Here is a 12,126-nt window from a genome sequence, read left to right on the forward strand (position 1 = left end):
AACTTTGCAGACAGCTGGAGAATAAATTAGAGACAAGATCGGGGAAAGGCCCAATTTCTGCCCCAAGTTCAATACCCTAGGAACCTCGGTATTCATGTACTTGGTTTTGTTTCAAAAAAGATTTTATTTATCAATTTGAGAGGCAGAATTACACACACACACACACACACAGAGAGAGAGAGAGAGAGAGGTTTTCCGCCTGCTGGTTCACTCCTCAAGTGGCTGCAATGGCCAGGGCTGAGCTGTTCTGAAGCCAGGAGCCAGGTGCTTCTTCTCTTTCTCCCATGTGGGTGCAGGGGCCCAAGCACTTGGGCCATCTTCTACTGCTTTCCCAGGCACATTATCAGGGAGCTGGATCAGAATATGAACTGGTGCCCATATGAGATACTGGCGCTGCAGGCAAAGGCTTAGCCTACTATGCCACAGTGCCGGCCCCAATGTATTTGTTTATTTTTGCCTGGATATGCTGAAGCCCCATGATATCTCTCATAACTATTCAATGAAAACTTTTTTTAATAAAAAATCAATGAAAAGGCTTGGAATTAATTTTTAAAAATCCAACCATGAATTTTTCTGGGTAAACTCAGATTGTCCTCCTTTTAATCAACGTTAAAAATCCTCTTGTTGAGGCTGGCACTCTGGTGCTGTGGTTAAAGCCTTGGCCTGCAGCGCCGGCATCCCACATGGGCACCATTTCTAGTCCCAGCTGCTCCAGTTCCAAAAGCTCCTTGTTGATGGCCTGGGAAAGCAGTGGAGGATGGCCCAGGTCCTTGGGTCCCTGCACCCATATAGGAGACCCAGAAGAAGCTCCTAGCTTTGGATCAGTTCAGCTGCAGCAATTGTGGCCATTTGGGGCATGAACCAGTGGATGCAAGACTTTTCTGTCTGTCTCTGCCTCTCTGTAATTCTGTCTTTCAAATAAATAAATAAATCTTAAAAAAATTTGTGCCTAAATTATAGTATGCTATATAGACACACTATTAATGTTTCATATTTAATTAATTTAATAGAAGCTAGAAAATGATATGTTCTAGTATTTTCATGCCACATCCCAAAAGATTATATCTAAATCCCCCAGAAAGCACCAGTCTCTTGTTGGAAAAAAAATTACCTCTAGAATCAGTGAGCAGCTCCTCGCCCCTCACTCCCCAGCCAACGTGACTCCACTATACACTGCCAGCTTCCATCAGCAGGAAATAAGCGTTCCTCGGTCCAATTTGACATCTATAAAACCTGGAAAGGCTACGAAATACTTCTCAGCACCATGAAGTTGCAGCTCGACTGCATCCCGGCGTAGTTTTCTAGTACCTGCAGCTTGTCGGCTAATGTATTCACAGTTCCGGGCTGATGCTGCAGGGTCAGCATCCCACATGAACGCCGATTGGTGTCCTGGCTGCTCCTGTTCTGACCCAGCTCTCTGCTGTGGCCTGGGAAAGCAGTGGAAGATGACCCAAGTGCTTGGGCCCCTGCACCTGTATGGGAGACCTGGAAGAAGCTCCTGGCTCCTGGCTTCGGATCAGCACAGCTCCGGCCGTTGCTGCCATTTGGGGCATGAACCAGCGGATGGAAGACCTCTCTCTCTCTTTGTCTCTTCCTCTCTTTGTAACTCTACCTCTCAAATAAAAATCTTTAAAAAAATTCACAGTTCCAAAATTGCAACATAGTCTCAGCTCTCAACACCAACAGTAGTGGCTTTACTTCATTTTTCATATAATCAAACAGATGAGGAGCCTAGTGTGGGTGGTCATCCAGGGACCGTTTCCCTCAACCCCACCCTGAAAGGACCCCGGTTCTCTCCTTTGTCACCTATGCCGGGTCTCTTCCATTTCACGCATCCGAGAAGCAGTAACAACTCCGTGTCGTCTGCGCCTTCATCATTATAGACCAGAAATGCAAGGAGAGATTGCCAGAACACGCTGAGAAGATCTGCCTCTTCTTGGGGGTCTTTTTGGACTTAGAGGTTGGGGGTCTCATTTCCCCTAGGAATCTGGTACCCCACCCCCCCCACCCCTTCAGGGAGCAAAGGAATAAAACAAAACTCCAGCTGCATCGCATTTGTTTTTATCTGTATCTGTTTAGATTTTTTTTCACATCTTTGATATGCAGGCCTTACATAGACCTTATGAGAAAACTACAAGGCAATCTTGCCTGAAGCATGAGGCAAAAACCCCACATACATTTTAAGAAATTGAATCCAGTGATACATATGAACCAAACGGAGAGGTGGGAGGGAGAAGGGGACGGAGAGCAATCACATAAGAATATTGATAGCAGATGTTTTGGTTTATGTGAGTTTTAAATTTTTTAACAATTTAAAAAACTTCAAAAATTTGTCTAACAAAAAATGTATCTAAATTGGCAAATAATAATTGTGTATGTTTGTGGGGCCCGTTGTTTGTTTTCAGGGAGTGTCTGATGCACATTTAAATCATCTTACATGAGGAAGCTCTTTGTAAGTGACAGCGCTCTTTCAGCTTCAAGGTCTCGGTTGCTCCCTCCAACCACAGGATGTAGGCACCGGTGCGTGCGGTCGGTGCTGGGGTGCACTGCCCAGAGCCCCGTTGCAACACTGAGACACTCCTGCCTCTAGTGGCTGGGAGCGCCGGTGCTGCCGGCGGCTCCCAGGCACCAAAGCCTGCCCCAGGGAAGCCCAAGTCCAAAAGCCACTCCATTAGGAAGCAGTGACCAAGGCCTGGCCACCTCGCTGCAATTTCGGGCGACCGTGAAGGCCCCTCGACACTCACTGTGGAGTCATTTGGGATTTTTGTCTCACGGACATCACAGTTCCGCCCTTCCCTTTGCCAGCTCTGCTTCCTTCACCCCTCACAGGTCAAGGGCGCCTCCATAAGCTTGCGTCTCAGCCTCTGCTCCCTGAAGCAGGTTCCCTTTCCCACAGGGAAAGTCAAGTGATTGGCCAGGACTCCACAGGTGGGGGACTTGGGCGCCAAGGCTGCCAGTCACTCTCTCAGGCTCTCGTGACCTTCTGCAAGAACCGAGAGGGGATCCTGTGTGTGCAGCCAGACTCCACACGGAGCCTCAGAGACCCAGACAAGCGTCCACTGTCACCCCCAGAGAATTCTGAGCGTGTGTTGTTCTTCTAAGGTAGGGTTTGGGCTCACTCCATCTTTGAAAATTTATATAATTTATATTGAATTGCACAAATGACATGTGATACCTTTCTTTAACCAAAAAAGTAAAAACACTTCAATTAACACCAAAATCCCAGTGCTGGTTTCGATAAAGCTTGCTCCTAGCACAGATAAACACAAAATCTCAGTGAGCTAAGAGAAGTCTATTCCTGGCTTTTGTAAAGTTCAGTCGAGGGTTCCTCCCCTGCAGGCAGCTCTGCCCCAGACAGAGGTACAAGAACGTGGCTCCTTCCTGTGTGGCTCCTGCATCTGCTACACACAGCTTCCAAGGCCCTAGTGTCACATGTGCAAGGGTACAATGAGCCAGGCCTAGAATTGCCACATGTCCTTTATCCATTGGCTGAATGTGAGTCACGTGACTACACTTAACTGCAAGGGATGCTGGGAAAGGCTGTCTAGTGGAGTCACCAGAAGGGACAGGAGACAGGCATGGGACAAGTCAGCCAGTGTCCTCTGCCCAGCTGCCCTCAACACGTTCAAAACAGATTTCTGCTCTCTTCTTCCCCAAAAGTAAGCCCTTTGATCAGTTTATTGCATTCCCTTCTAGCCTTTTTCTCTGCATCACCTAAATATGTTGACATCCACACAAATACATAGAAACAGCATTAGTGTATGTGTGTTTTTCTCATCGACAGTGCCAACCTCCTGGGAGAACGCTATCTGTTGGTAGAATTACAGCTTGTTCCTCTTTATTGCTGCCTACTGACCCACAGTGAGCTTCTCATAGCCCGTTTAGCCCCTTCTCTACTTATGGGCATCAGCATATTTGTTCTCAAATTCCCCTCCCCCAAATTTAACTTTGGTAATTACTGTGGAACTGAAGGTCTCAGTGTCTATATCCAGGATTAATGGGTAGTGGTGGCTGGGGAGGCGCTCTCTGTCCTGCTGGCCCTGTCTCACCACGCGGTGACCTCCCCCGGGCTGTGATGTACAAGAAGAGCCCAGCAGATGCCAGCACCATGCCCTTGCACTTCCTAGCCTCCAGAACCAGGAGGGAAATAAATCCATTATCAACGCGGGCATCAGAGTCATGCAGTGACGTAGCAGGGGACTTCAAAAAGTTCACGGAAAAAGCACTTTAAAAAAACCAAGCTTTATTTGTGCAAGCAAAATTGAAAGCTATACATTGCTTTTTCATAGCTTGTATTTCCACAACCTTTTGGAAGATTCCACATATGCATAGATTTCAAAATTATTTACACCAAAATAAATTTATCTTTTAATTCCATTTTCCATTAACTTTTAGACTTTTTTTTTTTAAAAAAAAAGGCCTTATTTGTTTATTTGAAAGGTAGAGTTAGTTACAGGCAGGGAGGGTGAGACAGAGAGGAAGGTCTGAACCATCCACTGATTCATTCCCCAAATGGCTACAACAGCTGGAGCTGAGCTGATCCGAAACCAGAGCCAGGAGCTTCTTCTGGGTCTCTCACGAGGGTGCAGGGGCCCAAGCACTTGGGTCATCTTCCAATGCTTTCCCAGGCCATAGCAGAGAGCTGGATCAGAAGGGAGCGGCCGGGACTCCAACCAGCACCCTTATGGGATGCTGGCACCAAAGCGGAGGCTTAGCTTACTACACCACAGTGCTGGCCCCAACTTTTGGATATTTTTAATTCATTAACTTTTCATTTATCTGAAATTCAAATAAATGGAGATAAACAAAGAGAGATCTCTCATATGTTGGTTTATTCCTCAGATACCTGCGATAGCTGGAGCTGGACCAGGTCTAAGCCAGGAGCCTGGGTCTCCCCCATGTCTGGCAAGGACCCAAATAATTGATCCATCACCTCCTACTTCCCACGATGCTCATTAGCAGGAACCTGGAAGCAGAAGCAGAGCCTGCATTCAAACCCAGTTACTCCAATATGGGATGTGAGCACCCCGAGTGCCAACATAACTGCTGTGCCAAAGCCAATCCCCTCATGAACTCTTTGAAGTATCCTCACACCTCTCAACTAGGGTTTAGGGACTTGAAGATGGCATGTAAACCCACCTATGCTCAAAAACCCCTTATGAAGCCAACCATCTCCTTGGAATAATGAGTTCCAATAAACTCTAAGAAAGCTGGGATTTTTTTTTTAATGAAGAAACAGATCACCATGTCTTTGAGGAGTAGATGATATGGGCAGTTTGCATTTAAAAGTCCAGATTATAAGAAAAATACCTTCAAAATCTGTATCTTCAAAACATAATCTAGCAGAACCCTACTCAGGCACGTGGATTAAGCCACCAGAGACATGCAGAACCCAGGGCCACTAAAGGGGTGTTGGATCCACGTCTCCTTCATCCCTCACTCCAGGGCGTGCCCAGGCTCAGTGCCACACCAAACAGAGCCACAGCAGCCCCGGGCACCCCTCTGTCTTTCCCTTCCCTCACAGCATGCAAATTCCTCCTGGTGCCTTTGCATACATTAGAAGTATAGGATTCAACATGAATCGCAGTTCCATAAACTCACTCTCTCCCCTACTCTGCCCCAGCTTTAGTAGACCCGGAGCGCCTCGCATGTGGGACGTATGGAGGATTTGTCTCCGTATTCTCCACGGCGCTTGGCACAATGATGGATCGATGGGCTGAATGCATGGCTAGGCAAGCACAGGTCAGCTTCTGTTCTGAGCTCAAGGGCAGGAGACAAGCTAGACACCGGACACTGGCACCAGTCCACCAATCTCTCTGCTTGATGAAGAAAAGCTGCGTGGGAAAGGGCAGCGTGGGAAAAATAAATGAGTCGGGAGAATTGGATTCTAATCCCCGATCCATCACCTCTAGTCCCCAAGAGGATCTGGCCAAGTGCTCCCCTCTTTGACCCTTAGTAAAGGCAGTATATTAGTTTCCCAGGGCTGCTATAACAAATTACCTTGAACTTCGTGGCTAAAAATTCCTCTCTCGCAGTCACGGAGGCCGGGAGTGTGAAATCGAGGTGCTGGTGGGGCCGTGGGCCTGACGGCTCGGGTGGAGCATCCTCTTTTACCTCTTCCAGCTTCTGGGAGCCCCTGGCGTTCCTCGGCTTGAGACTGTACCACTCCAACGTCTGCCGTAGCCTTTAGATGGCTTGCTCCTCTTCTGCCTTCTAACAGGGGGCGGCTCTCATATAAGGACCCCAGTCACTGGATTTAGGGGCCACTTTAGACCCAGGATGGACTCATCTCATGGCCTTTATTTCCAAAGAAAGCCATATTCACAGATCCTGTGGATTAGGACTTTGATATGTTTTTGAGAGACACAATTACATCCCCAAACATGAAATGACCCCTAAACATTATTTCAGCCTAACACCTTTTAAATTATGACCTTGGTCTTTCAAAGAGGGGCACTCCGTGAGGAAGTTGGGAGAGAAATCAAGATCCTAAAAGGGTCCTAAGTTAGCTCAATTAATATGCATCTCCTATTTGCATAAGCAGAAGTAGAAGCAGGTCCTTTGTCCTCATGTGCACTTTACACAAAGAACACAAATGCAAAATAGTACGATGGCATTTCCAAAGGGTCATGGAAAAATGAAAGGAAACGATGAACTTATTTTGGTGCAAAACATTTTGAAACCCATGTATCCAAGCCGCGTCCAAAGAGTTTATAAAAAACGTGCATTATGAGAACACTGTACATGGACTTATGAATTTTTCGCATGAAACTAAAATTATTTTGGAATCCCTTTTTCTATGAACTTTTTGAAGTCCCTCATGTGGCTGCAACACAAATCATCTCCCAACATCCAGCAGAGACGAGACAGAGGGAAAATAAAGCATGATCTCTTCGCACGGCTCAGTTTGCAGAGTTGTGGGGTGAAGTGTGTGGTCTTCCAATAACTCGGGGATCCCCCAAGGAACATGTGTCCTTTCTCAGCTGCTCATGGGACAGACAGCAACAGCAACACCTGAGACCCGTTCACTCTCTGTTGCCCCCAGCCACTGTGGGTGGGGGCTTCTGGTCCTTTCTAACAGCAGGGCCACCCAGCTGTCCCCAAGGACGCGTATAAAAGAGCAGCCACCCCTGGGCCTGCCTACCCCAAATACTTAAAAAAAATCTTGGTAAAAGACAACCACATCCTCACATTTCAAACATATCATTTGTCTACATCCAAACCATACGATGACAGCATTTCCTCGGTCAGCTTTCTATTTCAGGACTATCGGCCAATTTAGGGTAAGACTGTTTCCATGTAGTATTTGGCATTTGAAAAGTTATTTGTGGGGCTGGTGCTGTGACGTAGTAGATTAAGTATCTGCCTGCGATGCTGGCCTCTCATATGGGTGCCGGTTCAAGCTGCTCCACTTTCGATCCAGTTCCCTGCTGATGGCCTGCGAAGGCAGTGGAAGATGGCCCAAGTGCTTGGGCCCCTGCACCCACCTGTGGGACAGGGAAGAAGCTCCTGGCTCCTGGCTTCTGACTGGCACAGCTCTGGCCATTGTGGACATTTGGGGAGTGAACCAGCCAGGGGATGGAAGACCTCTCTCTTATGTCTCTCCCTCTGTCTGTCTATAACTATGCTTCTCTCTCTCTCTCTCTTTTTTTTTATTTGACAGGCAGAGTTATAGACAGTGAGAGAGAGAGACAGAGAGAAAGGTCTTCCTTCTGTTGGTTCACCCCCCCAAATGGCTGCCACAGCAGGCGCACTACGTCGAACTGAAGGCAGGAGCCTGGTGCTTCCTCCTGGTCTCCCATGGGGTACAGGGCCCAAGCACTTGGGCCATCCTCCACTGCACTCCCGGGCCACAGCAGAGAGCTGGACTGGAAGAGGAGCAACTGGGACAGAATCCAGTGCCCCAACCAGGACTAGAACCCAGGGTGCCAACGCCATAGGTGGAGGATTAGCCAAGTGAGCCGCAGCGCCGGCCGTCATTGGGTCTTACCTCTGGGGAATAATCCTTGAAAGAGGGTTGTTTACCAAAGCCAAGTTGGGCTTGCTGGCTCTCTCCTCTCTCTCTCATCTCTCTCTCTCTCTCCCTCTCTCTCTCCTTCCTGGCTCATTCCTTTGCACACACTGCCTTGCCATCCTCTAGCTTCATTCGAAAGCTGAACCAATGGTGCCACCTGATCTTGGATCCCAAAACCATGAACCAAAATGCAAAATGAACCCCTTTGCTTCACAAGGAGCTTCTCTTAGGTATTTTGTTGTAGTAATGCAAAGCTGGCTAATACAGAAGCCATCTGGATGCTTGGGGAAGACACTTCCTGGATGAGCTGCCTGGGGGGTACCTCAGTGAAGAGTCTCTGATGGTAGGAAACTGAGACCTCTACTGCTCACATGAGGTCTTGATTGGAAGGCTCTGGGGAAGATGGAAGCAAAGCTGCAGGACCAGGCCTGGCTAAGCCACTGACCAGAGCAGCTCGGGGAACCTGCGCAGCAGCTTGAGCCTCTGTGGTTCTGCAGCAGACAGATGACCATCAGCTGTGCTTGGACTTGAGGCTGCTCTGCTCTGGGTTAGAATTCCAGAGACGGAGCATCCCACAGGGTCTGCTTGAGTCACGGGGTCCTCCACACTGGCCTCGTCTTGGCTGAAGAAGGGCAGCGTCCCTAGACATCATGTCCGCTGGTTCTGTCTAATGACAGGTGTACGTCTCCAAAGGAAACTGAGGTGCCCTCCCCTCCAGCAGGAAGCAACAGAGACAGTCTATTGGAGAGGCCAGCTAAGGAGCCAACAAGGAGTGGGTGAAGCACCCAGCACCCAGGGGGCTGGGCCCACCCTAAGCCCCAAGGAGCCAGGAGAGGGAGGTGCTAGTAGAGCCTAAGGAAGATGCAGGAGACGCTGCCCCAGCAGGCGCTGGCCTGAGAGGAAGAGGCCACGGCCAAACAGAAACTCAGCAGGAAGTGTACAAGGGGCTTAGCTTAAATCCCCACATGCTCTGGCGCCCTCCAAGTCCCTGCCAGGATTTTCCAATATAAACCCAGAGAGCAGGGGCTCCTGGTGATGCCTTCTACAGAGGTCAGAAGTCTGCAGAGGTCAGGCCATAGATACCAGCCTCCAAGCACCAGAACAGGCCAAAGAATGGCCAATAACGGATCTGGAGTTCAGAAGGGAAACATCCAAGACAGGTGCCCACATCCCTTTAGACTGTACCCCTTTGAGGGTGCCCTCTGATTTCCCAACTTCCGTTTAAGAAGTCAGCTTCCTCCCACTGGTAGAGCTACGGGGCATTTAATCAAGCCAAGATGAGCGTGGTGTGGAGGGCCAGGCTGCTCATGAGATGGTGAAAAGAATAGACGCCAGCCAGCCTACGTGCAGCATAAATCCACTTCTGGAAGCCAGGAGAAGGGAAGAGAGAGAGGAGCCGGAAGAAGAGAGTCCATTGTTTCCCAGCCTGGAGGTTAAGAAAAAGAGCACAGGGAAGAGAGCTCAAGCCGTATTTGATGAGTTTCCACTACGTGGAAATGGATGGTTCACTGCTTATTTCTAAAAGCCTGACTTCATTAAGGTGATTGCGTCCAATACATCCGGGAACCTTTTCCTCCCTGTGGGGAAAATAAGCCAGGGGTAGAGCTCTGAGACAGTCCCAAGAGGTGTCCCAAGGAGTACCTTTGACGGAGGATTAGCTGTTTGTCACTGTTCTGAATAGTGAAGCTATAATGCAACCGTGTAGACCATTGTGTCACCACCCCCCTCCCTGGAGAATAATGGCTAATTAGAATCCTAGTGCAGTAATAGTCATAAAAGCAAGGCTCTCAGCTGAGACCGAGCGAAAGCACCACTTTAGCAATTGCACTTCCTTTACCTGTCAAAGGAAGGAGTCTCTGGCCAAAGACTCGATCCTTGGCAGTGGGGGGTGAAATGACATCAACAGACTCTGAGCTCATGGCTGGGGTGAAAAGGCGCGCTGTGCCTCCCACGTCCATTCTGTGCTCGGCAGATGGCAACCTGCTTTCAGGTATGCCCCGTCACTGTCCCTCACGACTGGCCTCGCCGCGGGGATTATCTCCCTTCGTTCTCCTAGCTCATGTCTTAGGCTGAATTTCCCCGGAAGTTAACCCCGCAAGACTTGACCACAAGTGCATGTTCCAAAGATCATCCCAGGAAATGCCAGTGTGGAGTAGAGAAGGGAGACAGAGAGACAAGAGAGCCAGTGTAGACAAACGCTGAGTCATTTCTGGGGGCAACTGAATCCCAGCGCCACGGAGAACCGCAGGGAAAGAGCAGAAGATGTGGCTTGGAGCTGCCCTACTCAAGGGTGCAGAGGCCGGGCTGTGTATGCTCCACCGCCACTTTTTCACCGGCTCAGGGCTGCTGAGGGTAGAACTTTCTAGCACTAAGGGCTTACGTACTTATGCTAAGACAAAGCCCTCAGCCCCAGGCAACAGTGCGCAGTGAGCAGGCACTGCGTGATGACCGCCAGGGACACAGGGGCCAGTCGCTTTGCCAGCAGAACCGGGATGTGTGTGGCCACAGCTGCCTGCCAGTCTGCACTGCACCAGCCCCCCGGGTCCCTGCTGGCCTCCACACAGAGAGGTTTCTCTGGCCTCCCCTGCAGTTAGGGTGGCTCTGCTCTGATCAGTGAAATGTAACAGAACACCCCTGCGTGGCCAGCACCGGGGCTCACTAGGCTAATCCTCCGCCTTGTGGCGCCGACACACCGGGTTCTAGTCCCGGTCGGGGCGCCGGATTCTGTCCCGGTTGCCCCTCTTCCAGGCCAGCTCTCTGCTGTGGCCCAGGAGTGCAGTGGAGGTTGGCCCAAGTACTTGGGCCCTGCACCCCATGGGAGACCAGGAGAAGCACCTGGCTCCTGCCATCGGATCAGCGCGGTGTGCCGGCTGCAGCACGCCAGCAGCGGCGGCCATTGGAGGGTGAACCAACAGCAAAAGGAAGACCTTTCTCTCTGTCTCTCTCTCTCACTGTTCACTCTGCCTGTCAAGAAAAGAAAAAAAAAAAAGAATACCCCTGTGGGGTTCTGGGCAAGATGTGACTTTTTCAATAGAAAGGAAGAGGTGCACAAGAAGACCCGCCGCTCTGGCTGCCCGTGTTTGCAGCCCCGACACACCGAGTGCAGTCAGGCGGCTGGGTCAGTGGCGCTCAGAGGGACCACACGGATGCGCTGTGACATCATTTGTGCTCTGAACCAATAGGGAAACTGCATACCTCAGACTAGCCGGAAAGTGAAAAATAAATAAAATAAATGTGTGAATGGTTGATGTCACTGTTAGCTGGGCTTCCTGTTACTTACAGCCCAATGCATTCCTTACGGTAAATTTGATTTTATCTCTGCATACAAAGTGCGTAACATGGTGCGTTTGACTGTTCTTCCTCATTCTGCTAGTTATTATAAGATAGAGAGCTGAGTTTGTGTGGCACATGCTTAAAAATGCAGAGTGACATTGTGCTTAGGGATCTGGAAGTAGATTCTCTCATCGTTGACCATACCCAGATGATCAAAGCCCCCAAGATGTACCTACGGAGCCATGGTCAAATGAACCCATACATGAGCTCCCCCAGCCGCCTTGAGATGACCTTCACTTAAAAAGAACAAATTCTTTCTAAACTGGAAGAAAAGGATATCCTAGAAGAAACCAAAAAAGCAAAAGCTATGCTTCAGGAATAAATTCAGCATAAAATAAATGCAAATCTTAAAAAATGGAAAGACTGTCTTTGCCTTAAATGCTTTTAGTAATCAAAATAAGGTGGAGATGTAAGCAGATATATGTCAGAGCCTAAATTATACAATGAAACAATCAGATAACTAAAATAAGAGACTTTTTTTAGATTTTCTTATTCTCAGTATGCGATTTTATATCTTAATTTGATAGCCACTGGTGAGTTCTCATTGACACTGTAGATTTTTGAAAATGGTGAGAGATTCTTAGGTACCCAACACTCAGTGAATTTGCATTCTCATTACATTTTCTGGGCAACATTCTGCAGATGGATACTGTATGTGACAGTTCTTATCCCATTGGTCCAGTCTTTTTGAACCTGGTGTCAGTGCACACATCTGACGCTCCTATCTCCTTGCTGGTAAACTCCTGGCTCTCTAATGTCCTAGAGGTATGCACATCTTG

This window comes from Oryctolagus cuniculus, chromosome 18, assembly GCF_964237555.1.
Source record: "Oryctolagus cuniculus chromosome 18, mOryCun1.1, whole genome shotgun sequence".
NCBI classification, from domain to species: domain Eukaryota; kingdom Metazoa; phylum Chordata; class Mammalia; order Lagomorpha; family Leporidae; genus Oryctolagus; species Oryctolagus cuniculus.